The sequence below is a fragment of the Macaca mulatta genome, chromosome 8 (genome assembly GCF_049350105.2).
Source record: "Macaca mulatta isolate MMU2019108-1 chromosome 8, T2T-MMU8v2.0, whole genome shotgun sequence".
NCBI lineage: Eukaryota > Metazoa > Chordata > Mammalia > Primates > Cercopithecidae > Macaca > Macaca mulatta.
The window spans coordinates 43,015,882-43,029,154 of NC_133413.1; positions in this window are offsets into that span (position 1 = coordinate 43,015,882).

A 13,273-nucleotide genomic window follows, 5' to 3' on the forward strand; every position below is an offset into this window, starting at 1 on the left:
TCAAAGAAGACAAAGAAAGGCCATTACATAATAGTAAAGGGATTAATGCAACAAGAAGAGCTAACTATCCTAAATATATATGTACCCAACACAGGAGCACCCAGATTCATAAAGCAAGTTCTTAGAGACCTACAAAGAGACTTAAACTCCCACACAATAAGAGTTGGAGACTTTAATACCCCACTGTCAATATTAGACAGATCAACGAGACAGAAAATTCACAAGGATATTCAGGACTTGAACTCAGCTCTGGACCAAGTGGACCTAATAGATATCTACAGAACTCTCCACACCAAATCAACAAAATATATATTCTTCTCAGCACCACATAGCTCTTATTCTAAAATCAACCACATAATTGAAACTAAGACACTCCTCGGCAAATGCAATAGAAGGGAAATTATAACAAAGAGTCTCTCATACCACAGTGCAATCAAATTAGAATTCAGGATTAAGAAACTCACTCAAAACTGCACGCTACATGAAAACTGAGCAACATGCTCCTGAATGACTACTGGGTAAACAACGAAATTGATGCAGAAATAAATAAGTTATTTGAAACCAATGAGAACAAAGACACAACGTACAAGAATCTCTGGGACACAGCTAAAGCAGTGTTTAGTGGGAAGTTTATAGCACTAAATGCCCACAGGAGAAAGCAGGAAAGATCTAAAATCAACACCCTAACGTTGCAATCAAAAGAACTAGAGAAGCAAGAGCAAACAAATTCAAAAAGCTAGCAGAAGACAGGAAATAACTAAGATCAGAGCAGAACTGAAGGAGACAGAAACACAAAAACCCTTCAAAAACTCAATCAATCCAGGAGCTGGCTTTTTGAGAAGATTAACAAAATAGATAGACTGGAAGCCAGACTAATAAAGAAGAAAAAAGAGAAGAATCAAATAGACACAATAAAAACTGATAAAGGGGAAATCACCATTGATCCCACAGAAATATAAACTACCATCAGAGAATACTATGAACACCTCTACACAAATAAAATAGGAAATGTAGAAGAAATGGATAATTTCCTGGACACATACAAACTCCCAAGACTAAACCAGGAAGAAGGCGAATCCCTGAATAGACCAATAGCAAGTTCTGAAATTGAGGCAGTAATTAATAGTCTACCAACCAAAAAAAGCCCAGGACCAGATGCATTCACAGGCAAATTCTACCAGAGGTACAAACACGAGCTGGTACCATTCCTTCTGAAATTATTCCAAACAACAGAAAAAGAGGAACTCCTCCGTAACTCACCTTATGAGGCCAGCATCATCCTGATACCAAAACTTGGCAGAGACACAACAAAAAAAGAAAATTTCAAGCCAATATACCTGATGAACACTGATACGAAAATCCTCAATAAAATACTGGCAAACTGAATCCAGCAGCACATCAAAAAGCTTATCCACCATGCTCAAGTCAGCTTCATCCCTGAGATGCAAGGCTGGTTCAACATACAAAAATCAATAAACATAATCCATCACATAAACAGAACCAATGACAAAAATCATATGATTATCTCAATAGACGCAAAAAAAGACCTTTGATAAAATTCAACACTCTTTCATACTAAAAAACACTTGATAAACTAGGTATTGATGGAACATATCTCAAAATAACAAGAACTATTTATGACAAACCCACAGCCAATATCATACTGAATGGGCAAAAGCTGGAAGCATTACCTTTGAAAACCAGCATAAGACAAGGATGCCCTCTCTCACCACTCCTATTTGACATAGTATTGGAAGATCTGGCCAGGGCGATTAGTCAAGAGAAAGAAATAAAGGTATTAAAATAGGAAGAGAGGAAGTCAAATTGCCTCTGTTTGCAGATGACATGATTGTATATTTAGAAAACTCCATCATCTCAGCCCAAAATCTCCTTAAGCTGGTGAGCAACTTCAGCAAAGTCTCAGGATACAAAATCAATGTGCAAAAATAACAAGCATTCCTATACACCAATAATAGACAAACAGAGAGCCAAATCATGAGCAAACTCCCATTCACAATTGCTGCAAAGAGAATAAAATACCTAGGAATGTAACTTACAAGGGATGTGAAGGACCTCTTCAAGGAGAACTACAAAGCACTGCTCAAGGAAATAAGAGAGGACAAAACAAGTGGAAAAACATTCCATGTTGATGAATAGAAGAATCAATATCTTGAAAATGTCCATACTGTCCAAAGTAATTTATAGATTCAGTGCTATTCCCATCAAGCTACCATTGACTTTCTTCACAGAATTAGGAAAAAAAAAACTACTTTAAATTTCATATGGAACCAAAAAAGAGCCCGTGTAGTCAAGAAAATCCTAAGCAAAAAGAACAAAGCTGTAGGCATCATGCTACCTGACTTCAAACTACACTAAAAGGCTACAGTAACCAAAGCAGCATGGTAGTGATACCAAAACAGATATATAGACCAATGGAACAGAACAGAGGCCTCAGAAATAGCACCACACATCTACAACTATCTGATCTTTGACAAACCTGACAAAAACAAGCAATGGGGAAATGATTTCCTATTTAATAAATGATGTTAGGAAAACTGGCTAGCCATATGCAGAAAACTGAAACTGGACCCCTTCCTTACACCTTATACAAAAATTAACTCAAGATGGATTAAAGACTTAAAGGTAAGACCTAAAATGAAAAAAAAAAAAATAGAAGAAAACCTAGGCAATATCATTCAGGACATAGACATGGGCAAAGACTTTATGACTAAAACACCAAAAGCAATGGCAGCAAAAGCATATGTTTATTGCACATATGTTTATTGCAGCACTATTCACAATAGCAAAGACTTGGAACCAACCCAAATGCTCATCAGTGGTAGACTGGATAAAGAAAATGTGGCACATATACACCACGGAATACTATGCAGTCATAAGAAGAAATGAGTTCATGTCCTTTGCAGGGAAATGGATGAAGCTGGAAACCATCATTCTCAGCAAACTAACACAGGAACAGAAAACCAAACACCACGTGTTCTCACTCATAAGTAGGAACTGAACAATGAGAACGTATGGGCACAGGGAGGGGAACATCACACACTGGGGCCTGTCGGGGAGTGGGGGGCAAGGGGAGGGATACCATTAGGAGAAATACCTAATGTAGATGACGGGTTGATGGGTGCAGCAAACCACCATGGCACATGTATACCTATGTAACAAACCTGCACATATATCCCAGAACTTAAACTATAATTAAAAAAAAAATAAAATGGTCAATAACTATGAATCATCATTTCACAGAAGAGAAATCCCAAAAGCACAAGAAGCACACAAAGAGATCCTCAAATTGATTAGTAATTAGAGAAAAACATATTAAGCAACAATGCTCTATCTTAACATCGGTCAGCTTGGCAAAAACTTAGAACCCTGGATAATGCGAGTGATTTTTGAGGCTATAAGAATGTGGGAGTCCTGGTGCAGTGGTGGTAAGGGTGCAGGGAGGTGCAGCCAATTCTGGGGACCATTCTGTAATAACTCAGAAGAAACATTTAGTTACTCTCTCTGGCCTAAAAATTCTGCTCCTGGGTAAGTATAGTAGAGAAATTCTTCCATAGGTCCCAAAGGGACTCATATGAGGCTGTTTATTGCAGTATTGGTTGTGCTGGAGAGAGGGTAAAAGGCAACGTGAGCGTCCTTTCTAGAGGGGAAGGGATAGAATACATGTGGTCGGTGCACAAGGTGTAATGCTCTGCAGCAGTTAGAAGCAAGAGACCAGAAGTACACAGACCAACATGAAGAGAGGCTACAAATATATTGCTGAACTAAAAACAAAGAAATGACAATTCCATTTATGTACATTAGAATACTTCCACACACTGTTGTAGAAAAAAACAGGTTCTTGTCACAAAACCAGGAAAGATTTGGCTCACAGACACTTTGAAGGGTGAGGAGAAATGGAATTTATTGGGCAAAAAGGAAAATAACTCAGCAAAGTAAGAGGGGTTCCTATTAACAGACCCCCCACCTCACAGATTGAATTCCAGGTCACCACCCAGGAACAGGAGAGGCCAGGCTCCTCCCCTCCTGCAAATGGCGAGAGCCTCCTGAGGCTCCACCCTGTCCTCCCAGTGCTCAGGCTGGTGGGAGATTCTCTGGGGACCTTCCACCTTATCTTCTTCCTGCACCTATCAACACTATATATAATATATATTCTACAACAACACAAACCAAGATGAAAGAATACATACCAAGTAGCTTAGAAAGATCTTCTAAGAGGGGGAAGTAAAAGGAAATGAGAATTTAAAAGTCATGAATAACAAAGCATAGCAATAAGAAAGGAACCTTGCAGAAATAAATGACAAGATGCCCTGAAACAAACACCATGATTAACTAAATCCTCTGCACCTAATGTAAGAAAAAAAAAGAGCAAGAGTTTGAAAATCATAGTGTGACTGCCTGGGGCATTCCCTGAATGCTCGGCCCAGAGGTCTCTCCAGCTGGCACATGGAGAAGAGGCAGAGGAGCTCCTCCAGAGGAACCATCTCTGATTCTCCACCTCTGTCTACTTTTCTGTGACAATCTGCTTAAACTTTCATAGGGTCTAATAAGCATTTGGATGGAAACAAAAGGAGAAAGATGGCAGATTAGTCAGGATTCTCTAGAGAAACAGAACCACCAGGATATATGTATATAATATGTATTATATATAGTGTCTGTGTGTTTACAAGGAAACTTTAAAAAGTTTATGGAAAATGCTTATTATGAAAAAAACTATGCCAGCATGGATTTTAATTTTTTATACCAAAATCAACTTGTACTAACTTGTTATGATATGTCTGAACAGGATCTAGCTTGGGACCCTAAGAAGGATGAGATACCAGTTTGAAAATAGCCCCTAATGGAGCAACATGAATTCTGCTAAAATTGAACCAAGAAAAAACATCAAATTGGTAGTGAAACTTCAGTGGAAAAATGGTGAAATCATTGATGCTTTACAAAAAAAATGTATGGGGAGAGTTCCCCAAAGGAATCAGGAATTTGCATATGGATAAATCCTTTTAAGAAGGGACAGGACGATGTTGAAGATGAAGCTCGAAGCAGCAGACTATTCACATCAATTTGCAAGGAAAAAATTTATCTTGTTCATGTTCTAATTGAAGAGGACTTGTGATTAACAGCAGAAACAATAGCCAGCACCGCAGACATCTCAACTGGTTCAGCTTACACAATTCTATCTGAGTAATTAAAGTTGAGCAAACTTTCCTTTTGATGGGTGCCAAAACTGTTGCATCAAGATCAGTTGCAGACAACAGCAGAGCTTTTGACAGAAATTTTGGACAAGTGGGATCAAGATCCTGAATCGTTTCTTCAGATAACTGTAGCAGGAGATGAAGCATGGCCTTACCAGTACAATCCTGAAGACAAAGTACAAGCAAAGCAATGGCTACTGAGAGGAGGACGTGGTCCAGCCAAAGCAAAAGCAGACCGGCCAAGAGCAAAGAACATGGCAACAGTGTCTTGGCATGCTGAAGCATTTTGCCTGTTGACTTTCTGGAGGGCTTGCCAGGCACAATGGCTCATCCCTGTAATCCCAGCATTTTGGGAGGCTGAGGCAGGGAGATCACTTGAGGCCAGGAGTTCAAAACCAGCCTGGGCAACAAAATAAGACTTCACTGCTAAAAAAAATTTTAAAAGTTAGCCAGGCATGCTGGCACACTCCTGTGGTCCCAGCTACATAGGAGGCTGAGGTAGGGGGATTGCTTGAGCTTAGGAGTTGGAGACTGCAGTGAGCTGTGATAAGTGCCACTGCAATTCAGCCTGAGTGACAGAACGAGCCCCTGTCTCAAAAAACAAACCCAAAAAACAACTTTCTGGAGGGCCAAAGAATGATAACATCCACTTATTACAAGAGAGTTTTGAGAACATTAGCCAAAACTTTAGCAGAAAAACACCCAAGAAAGCTTCGCCAGGTAGTCCTTCACCACGGCAACACTCTTGCTGATTCCTTTCAACAAACAAGAAGGAGTTTCAGTGGGAAATTATTAGGCATCCACCTTAGAGTACTGATTTGGATCCTTCTTTCTTCTTTTTGTTTCCTGATCTTTAAAAATCTGTAAAAGACAGACATTTTTCTTCAGTTAATATGTAAAAAAAAGTACTGCATTGATATGGTTAAATTCCCAGGACCCTCAGTTCTTTAGGGATGGACTAAATGGATGGTATCATCACTTTCAAACGTGTCTTGACCTTGATGGAGCTTATATTGAGAAACTAAGCTTATATTTTTAGTCTTATCTTTCAATTCATTTTTCCATGAACTTTTTGAAGTCCCCTCGTGTGTGTGTGTGTGTGTGTATGTGTGTGTGTGTGTGTGTTTACACATAGAAAGAGAGGGAGATGCATTGGATCTATCTATCTATCTATCTATATTTATTTATTTATTTATTTATTTATATACATACAGAGAGAAAGAGACATAATCAAGGAATTGGTTCCCACAATTGTGGGGACTCACAAGTCTGAAATTCACAGGGCAGACTGGAAACTCTTGGGTAGGAGTTGATGCTGCAGTGTGGAGGCAGAATTTCCTCTTTCTTAGGAAAATCTCAGTTTTGCTTTCATTGGATGAGGCCCACCCACATTATGGACAATCTCCTCTACTTAAAGTCAACTGATTGTCCAAGTTAACCCCATCTATAAAATACCTTCACAACCCCTAGATTAGTGATTAGTGTTTGGCTTAATAACGAGATACTATAGACTAGTCAATTTGAAACATAACACTGATCATCACAGACTGTATCCAGAAGGGATACAGATCCAGAATAGTCATCGGCAACAAATTCATTATGGGCAATTGAGAGTCTAGGCCTATCTACCCACAAATAGCATCCAGACAGGTCAATGATTTCACCTCCTCTCCCTCCTGGTCTACCACTTCCCCTTCTTATTCCCAGGAATTCTAGAGCTATGCCTTGTCACACAGGATTTTGTATTATCATCTTAATTTTACAAATGAGGAGGTGTTCAGAATGGTTAAGTATCTGAATAGCTGACGCCAGGCCACTCACTGGTGCTGATATTTTCGCTCCAGTTGGCCTGACCCCTTCCACAAGAGTAAGCCCACTTTCAAACAGTACAAACTTCCTAAACTCCTTCCTCTAATCTGTTAGTTGCCTCTCCTTTGAGCTCTCATGATAGCCCATGAAAATCTGAAGCCTAGCTCTTACCTCTTTATAATATAATTGTCTATTCAACTCCCTGTCTCCCCCGCCAAAATCCAAACTCTAGGTCCTCCCTCTGTGTGCATTGCCTCATCTGATTCTGACATATACATGGTATGAGACACACCTGTTCAGTGTTCCCATTTCCAGAAAAGACTGTGAAAAGCAAGAGGTGGATGGCCTCGGTGTTCACATTTCCATAAGCACCTGCTCTCTCCGGCCATAGCTTATGGATCCCAGCACAGACACCTGACCCAAGCTGAGTCAGCCAAATCATCTTGTGAGAATGTGAAACTTGAATGGAAGGACACAGTAGTGACCGACAATAAAGAGAGCTGGCTTCCTGGCAGCATCTGAGAGCGTTAGGTCTATAAATCCTGTTGCTTGAGATATCAAAGTTGCCCCATCCCTGCCTTCCTGAGGCTTAGTTATTCAGCAATTCTTTGAATTCAGTCTCCTGAAATTGTTAGGGTAAAGGTTAAACTGCTAAAACAAAGGGCCCCCAAATGCAATGGCTCAAACAAACTTGATGTTTATTTATTGCAAAGTAACAGTCCCTCGGGACCACTTGGCTCCACGCAGTCATTTATCAGCCCTGACCACCAGCAGCTCTGCCTCCTTCAACACTAAGTGCCTGCCAGAGGCACTCGGGCTAAAATGATTCTAGCCAGACACAAGGAGGGGAAAATGTGCAGAAGTGAAACTCCAAAGTCTTGGGGGCAAGGCCTGGAAGTGACACCTGAAACTTCTGCTCACGCTCCCTGGCAGAAACTTGAACATCAGCCACACCTAGCTGCACGGGTGGGGCTGGGCCATGTCCTTGGCTGGGCAGCCATACCCTGCTTCAACTCCATTGCTATGGAAGAAGGAAGAACAGCTTTGGCTGATGCCAGCAGTCTCCAACTATGAGACATTTCGAATGAATCTCCCCTCCATCCACCAAATAGTTAGAGTCTATTTCTATTGCTTACAATCAAAAGAGACTTAATTAACACAGCAGATGCCCTACACTCCTGATGACCAGAGGGCTCATTGACTGATCATTTAGAATAAATCTGTATTTTGGGGACTGGCAGTTCTACACCTGGGTTGGGAGGAACTTGGTGGTGTCAGAGATAGACAGAAATGAATCCTAATCCCTCTGGGGCCAGAAAAGAACAGAACTCTTTAGAGTTTCATCGAATCAAGGCCTGGTACTCAGATGGTGAGGAGACTCTGACCTACAAGGAAAGGCTGCTCTTGGGGACACAGATCCAGGTGGAAGGCGACTTATGCTGAAGCCTTATCAAACTTGCCCAGTGCCATCCACAGAGAGGTCCATGTGAGGACCCAGCGGCATGCTCAGCAGTCCCACTGTCCCACAGGAATGTCCAGATGCAGCTAAGGTATTGGTGCTGGGGCTGTCTCTTTGGAAAGAATCCAAACAGTTCTAGAAGGTAGGACAATGCCTAGATACCCATAGCACTGCCCTCCCCCAGACCGGCCCTAAGTCCTGCAGACACAAAGCCCCGAAAAACACTTCCTTGTGCTTTCAGTACTTTTTTTTTTTTTTTTTTTTGAGACACAGTCTCACTCTGTCACCCAGGCCTGAGTTCAGTGGTACAATCTCGGCTCAATGAAACCTCCGCCTCCCATGTTCAAGCGATTCTCCTGCCTCAGCCTCCCAAGTAGCTGGGATTACAGGTGCATGCCACCATGCCAGGCTAATTTTTGTATCTTTAGTAGAGATTGGATTTCACCATGTTGGCCAGGCTGGTCTCGAACTCCTGACCTCAAGTGATCTGCCCACCTCGGCCTCCCAAAGTGCTGGGATTACAGGCGTGAGCCACCACACCTGGTTCTCCTTGTGCTCTCAAAGTGGAAGTTTCCACAGTCATCTGGTGAGCTATTAAGCTGTTTGTGTTAGCTGTTCTTATGTTGCTATAAAGAAATACCTGAGCCTGGGTAATTTATTAAAAAAAAAAAAAAAAAAAAAAAAAAGAGGTTTAATTGGCTCACAGTTCTGCAGGCTGCACAAGCATGGCAATGGCACCTGCTTGGCTTCTGGAAAGGCCTTAGGGAGTTTGTACTCATGACAGAAGGTGAAAAGGGAGCTGCCACCTCACACAGTGAAAGTGACAGCAAAAGAGTGTGAGGTGGTGGGCAGGGGGTGCCAAACACATTTAAACTAGCAGATCACACCAAAAGTCACTCACTATCATGGAAACAGCATCAAGCCATGAGGGATTTGCCTCCATGACCCAAACACCTACGACTGGGCCCCACCTCCAACATTGGGGATTGTATTTCAACATGAGATTTGGGCAGGGAAAAATATCCAAACTATATCACTGCCCCCATATCCACACTATGACTGAGTCCTCCAGGTGCCGAGGGACCCAGAACGCAAGCAGCCTGGATGGGTCCAGGCACGAACCAATGGTGACTACATGCCCAGAGACGCTGCCAGACTCCTGCTCCCCTCGGGGTCACCGCCTCCTGTCCCTCACTAGCTCCCTTTTGGAAGAAGCACCAGTTAGCTCCTGTCTATGACAAAGGAAGTTATTCATAGCTTAAATAGTATGGCAGGGGAATCTCCTTAAATTACATACAGGAAAATGAGAAGGAAAAGTTCCATGTGGCCAAAGGAGTGAGACTCTGTGGGGAGGTGAGAGGACATCGAAAGAGTTGCTTACTAATTTTCCAGATGTGCATTGCACTTACTCATTCATCTGTGTTTTCACCTACAGGATCTCATTTGACTCTCAAAGCAACCCTGTGAGGTCAGCCAGGCAGGTGTTTTATTCCATTATACGAATGAGAAAACTGAAAGTTTGTAATATTACGTTATATTATATTATATTCTTATATTTCTTATGTCAATTTCTTAACTCCAAGCCTGATGACTTTCCCTTTGGAGATAAGACATAGTTGTGAGCACTTACTACATCCTAGGCATTCTGCCTTCCCTTGAGATACTCTGTCCAAACCTTGCATCATCTAAGTCAAGCAAATGACGGAAGTGTTGTCATTATTCCCATTTGACAGGTGAGAAGACAGACTCAGAAACACTGGGACGAAGATTTCCCACAAACTGATATAAAATCTGAATTTCACAACATTATAATATCTTAAGGCTACTTGATTTCCAGAGGTGACCAAATTTTACCTGTCTTGAGCCAAAAACGGTCATAGGGATTCAAGATTTCACCACCTCCCCTGACTATGCCACAAGGCCGCTCACAGATCCAAATTTTCATTTCAGGAACCTCTTTCTTTGATAGAGACACAACTATTAAAGCATGGAAAATCCCCCCAAAATTAATCTTTAACAAGGGACTCCAGATTGGCTCAAACCCCATTCTCCCCAGGTCTGCTCAGCAACTCAGGGACACTGCACATTTTGCACTAGCAAGAATTCCATAACTCTAAATTAAGTTTAAGGTAAGACAAAGCATGGATCAATTGCTTTTCAAGTGGGATGCTCTCTCCTGGCATCCATGATCTCAGCAGGGGTCCCTGCTTGTGCTTCAACAATGGCAGGAGTGTCAAATTCCAGGTGTATTTCCTGGGACTCCAGCCACATATCCAAGGATTCTCAAACCTGTGAGTGGATTGAGAGCAAATCTCAGGTGGCACATATTCCATTTCCCTTCAGAGAACTCTAAGTGCTCCTGTCTGAAACCAGGCAGTTCCTTCTGAGCACCTCTTCCAAATAAATCCCTGGTCCTAGTGAACATTAGCCCAGGGAGAATCACTGTCAAGTGCCCCAGCCGGGAGAGCGCTTTCTATCTTGGATAGGGAATAAAAAAAATCTCTGATAATAAGAGCTGCCTAAGAAGCTGTTTATTTATTTAGTCCTGCCAGTCATGAGTTTCATTTGTCAGGGTTTTCAATTAGATCCCATCACACACGGTCCCCTCTCCATTCAGCCCCAGACAACTTTTGTTTGCATTACACGGATGAATAGGGATGGACCTTTGCGGGCTTTCTCACCCTCTCTGCCTCTCACCCTGCCTTCTGCCAGTGTGCTGGAATCCTTCTCCCTTACCTGACCTGTAAAATCTAATTGCTCTTTGTCAAACACCTTGCTTTTCTTTCTTTTTTAAATAGAGACAGGGTCTCGCTGTGTTGGCCAGGCTGATCTTGAACTACTAGCCTCAAGCAATACCCCTGCCTCACCCTCCCGAAGTGTGGGCATTACAGGTGTGAGCCACCATGCCCGACCTACATTGCTTTTCCATGTGACTTTTTCATAGTGCTCAAAGGAATCTCGATGTCCAAAAAACACACCAATTTTTGGAATGCTGTTAACAGGGCTGTGACACTGTCAACACTCTCGCTAGTAATAACACTGCAATCCCCCTTTTAAGCTTTACTATTTATGACTGACACAGGAAAGATGCAGTTTCAGTGTGGATTCCAGTGTGGTTCTGTGTGCCAAATTCATTCTCTGTCCCCTGAAAGACCCACAATGGAGACAGTCAAAGTGTCGTGTGCAGAAGATTGCAGCAGCTGGGGAATTTGCTCTTGAAAAACTTCACTGAAGAATTTAGTACAATGGTGAAGCAATGTTTTGGTTTTCTCACTGTTCAAAATTTGGCAGGTCTTAAAGGCTGGAATGTGAAGTTATGGAGGTATCATGTAAGATAAATTTCCAACCATGATATTCATTTCTCTTTTTTTCTTTTTTGAGACGGAGTCTCGCTCTGTCGCCTAGGCTGAAGTGAAGTGGTGTGATCTCTGCTCACTGCAAACCCCGCCTCCCGGGTTCAAGCAATTCTCCTGCCTCAGCCTCCCCAGTAGCTGGGATTCTGCCACCATGCCCAGGTAATTTTTGTATTTTCAGTAAAGGCAGGGTTTCACCATGTGGCCAGGCTGGTCTTGAACTCCTGACCTCAGGTTATCCACCCACTTTGGCCTCCCAAAGTGCTGGGATTATAGGCATGAGCCACCACGCCTGGCCCATGATACCCATTTCTTGACCATCAGCTGAACAATCCACTTTTGATAATGCCAAATCCATAAGCCCTCCATGTCACTTTCACTATGATATCCCTTAAAAGCTGCAATTCAGAAAAAAGGTACTGACCTTCAACTTAGTTTCACATGGAGTCTGGGTTTTCTTCCCATTCCACCTGCTGATCATCTATAGGAAAGTGGGCTAATCACTTGACCACATTTCAGTAACCCATACAGCTGGAGCCGGACAAAATGAAGGACAGCAAGCTTAGAGGGGCAAGAAACATGATGTACATGTATTCAGTTTTGAGCTCTTTAAATATCTTGTAAAATATCTGACCTTGCAGACGGTAGAGGATCTTGCAATTTAATGTGAATCTGTAAATGCTTTTTAAAGAGAAGAATTCTTGTACCATTATTAATTACTTTGAAAATAATGATTCCTAAATTTAGAGTTATTTTTTTTTTCTCCAAGTGGGTTACCAGTAAACATCTTTGGCTTACACCATATTGGGAACAGATGGCTGGATGTCACACAAAAGGTCTGGACTGAGGTGAGAAGAGCTGCATTCAAGTCCCAGCTCTGCCACTCTCAAGCTGCGCAGGCTTGAGTCTCTTTCCTTCCCTTGACCTTGTTTGCTCAGATGTAGGAAAGTGAGGCGAGGCTATCCATGCTTATAAGGTGTGCGGCTTTTAGCAGTGCTGGGTTTTGAGTGCACACTGTAGTGGACACTGTGGATCCCATCACTGCCCCTATCTGTGCACTTTGCATCTAACAGCCTGCACCCGGGGCTCACTTCTCAGGGCTGCCCTTGGACTACCAGAGCCATTTTTTCCTCAAGCCCAAAGAACTGAAGTGTCCGCGAGTTTATACCCTCTCTCTTCTTACCTGACACCTAATTTGGAGGTGTTCAGCTCCCTTCTCCATGTCAGGACAAACTCAGAAGTAATTCCTCCAACAGAGCTCCACTGTAGGATCAGGCAGAGGCTGACACCCTCACCCAGCCTCTTCTCTCCTTATCCAGCTCGTTCACTCTCTCTTTAGTTTCTCCTGGGAACATTTCCTTAACAAATCCTTGATCTGTTTCTGGGGAACCTGACGTAATCACACATTTTCATAGGCAGAGCAAAACAATAATAGTAACAGT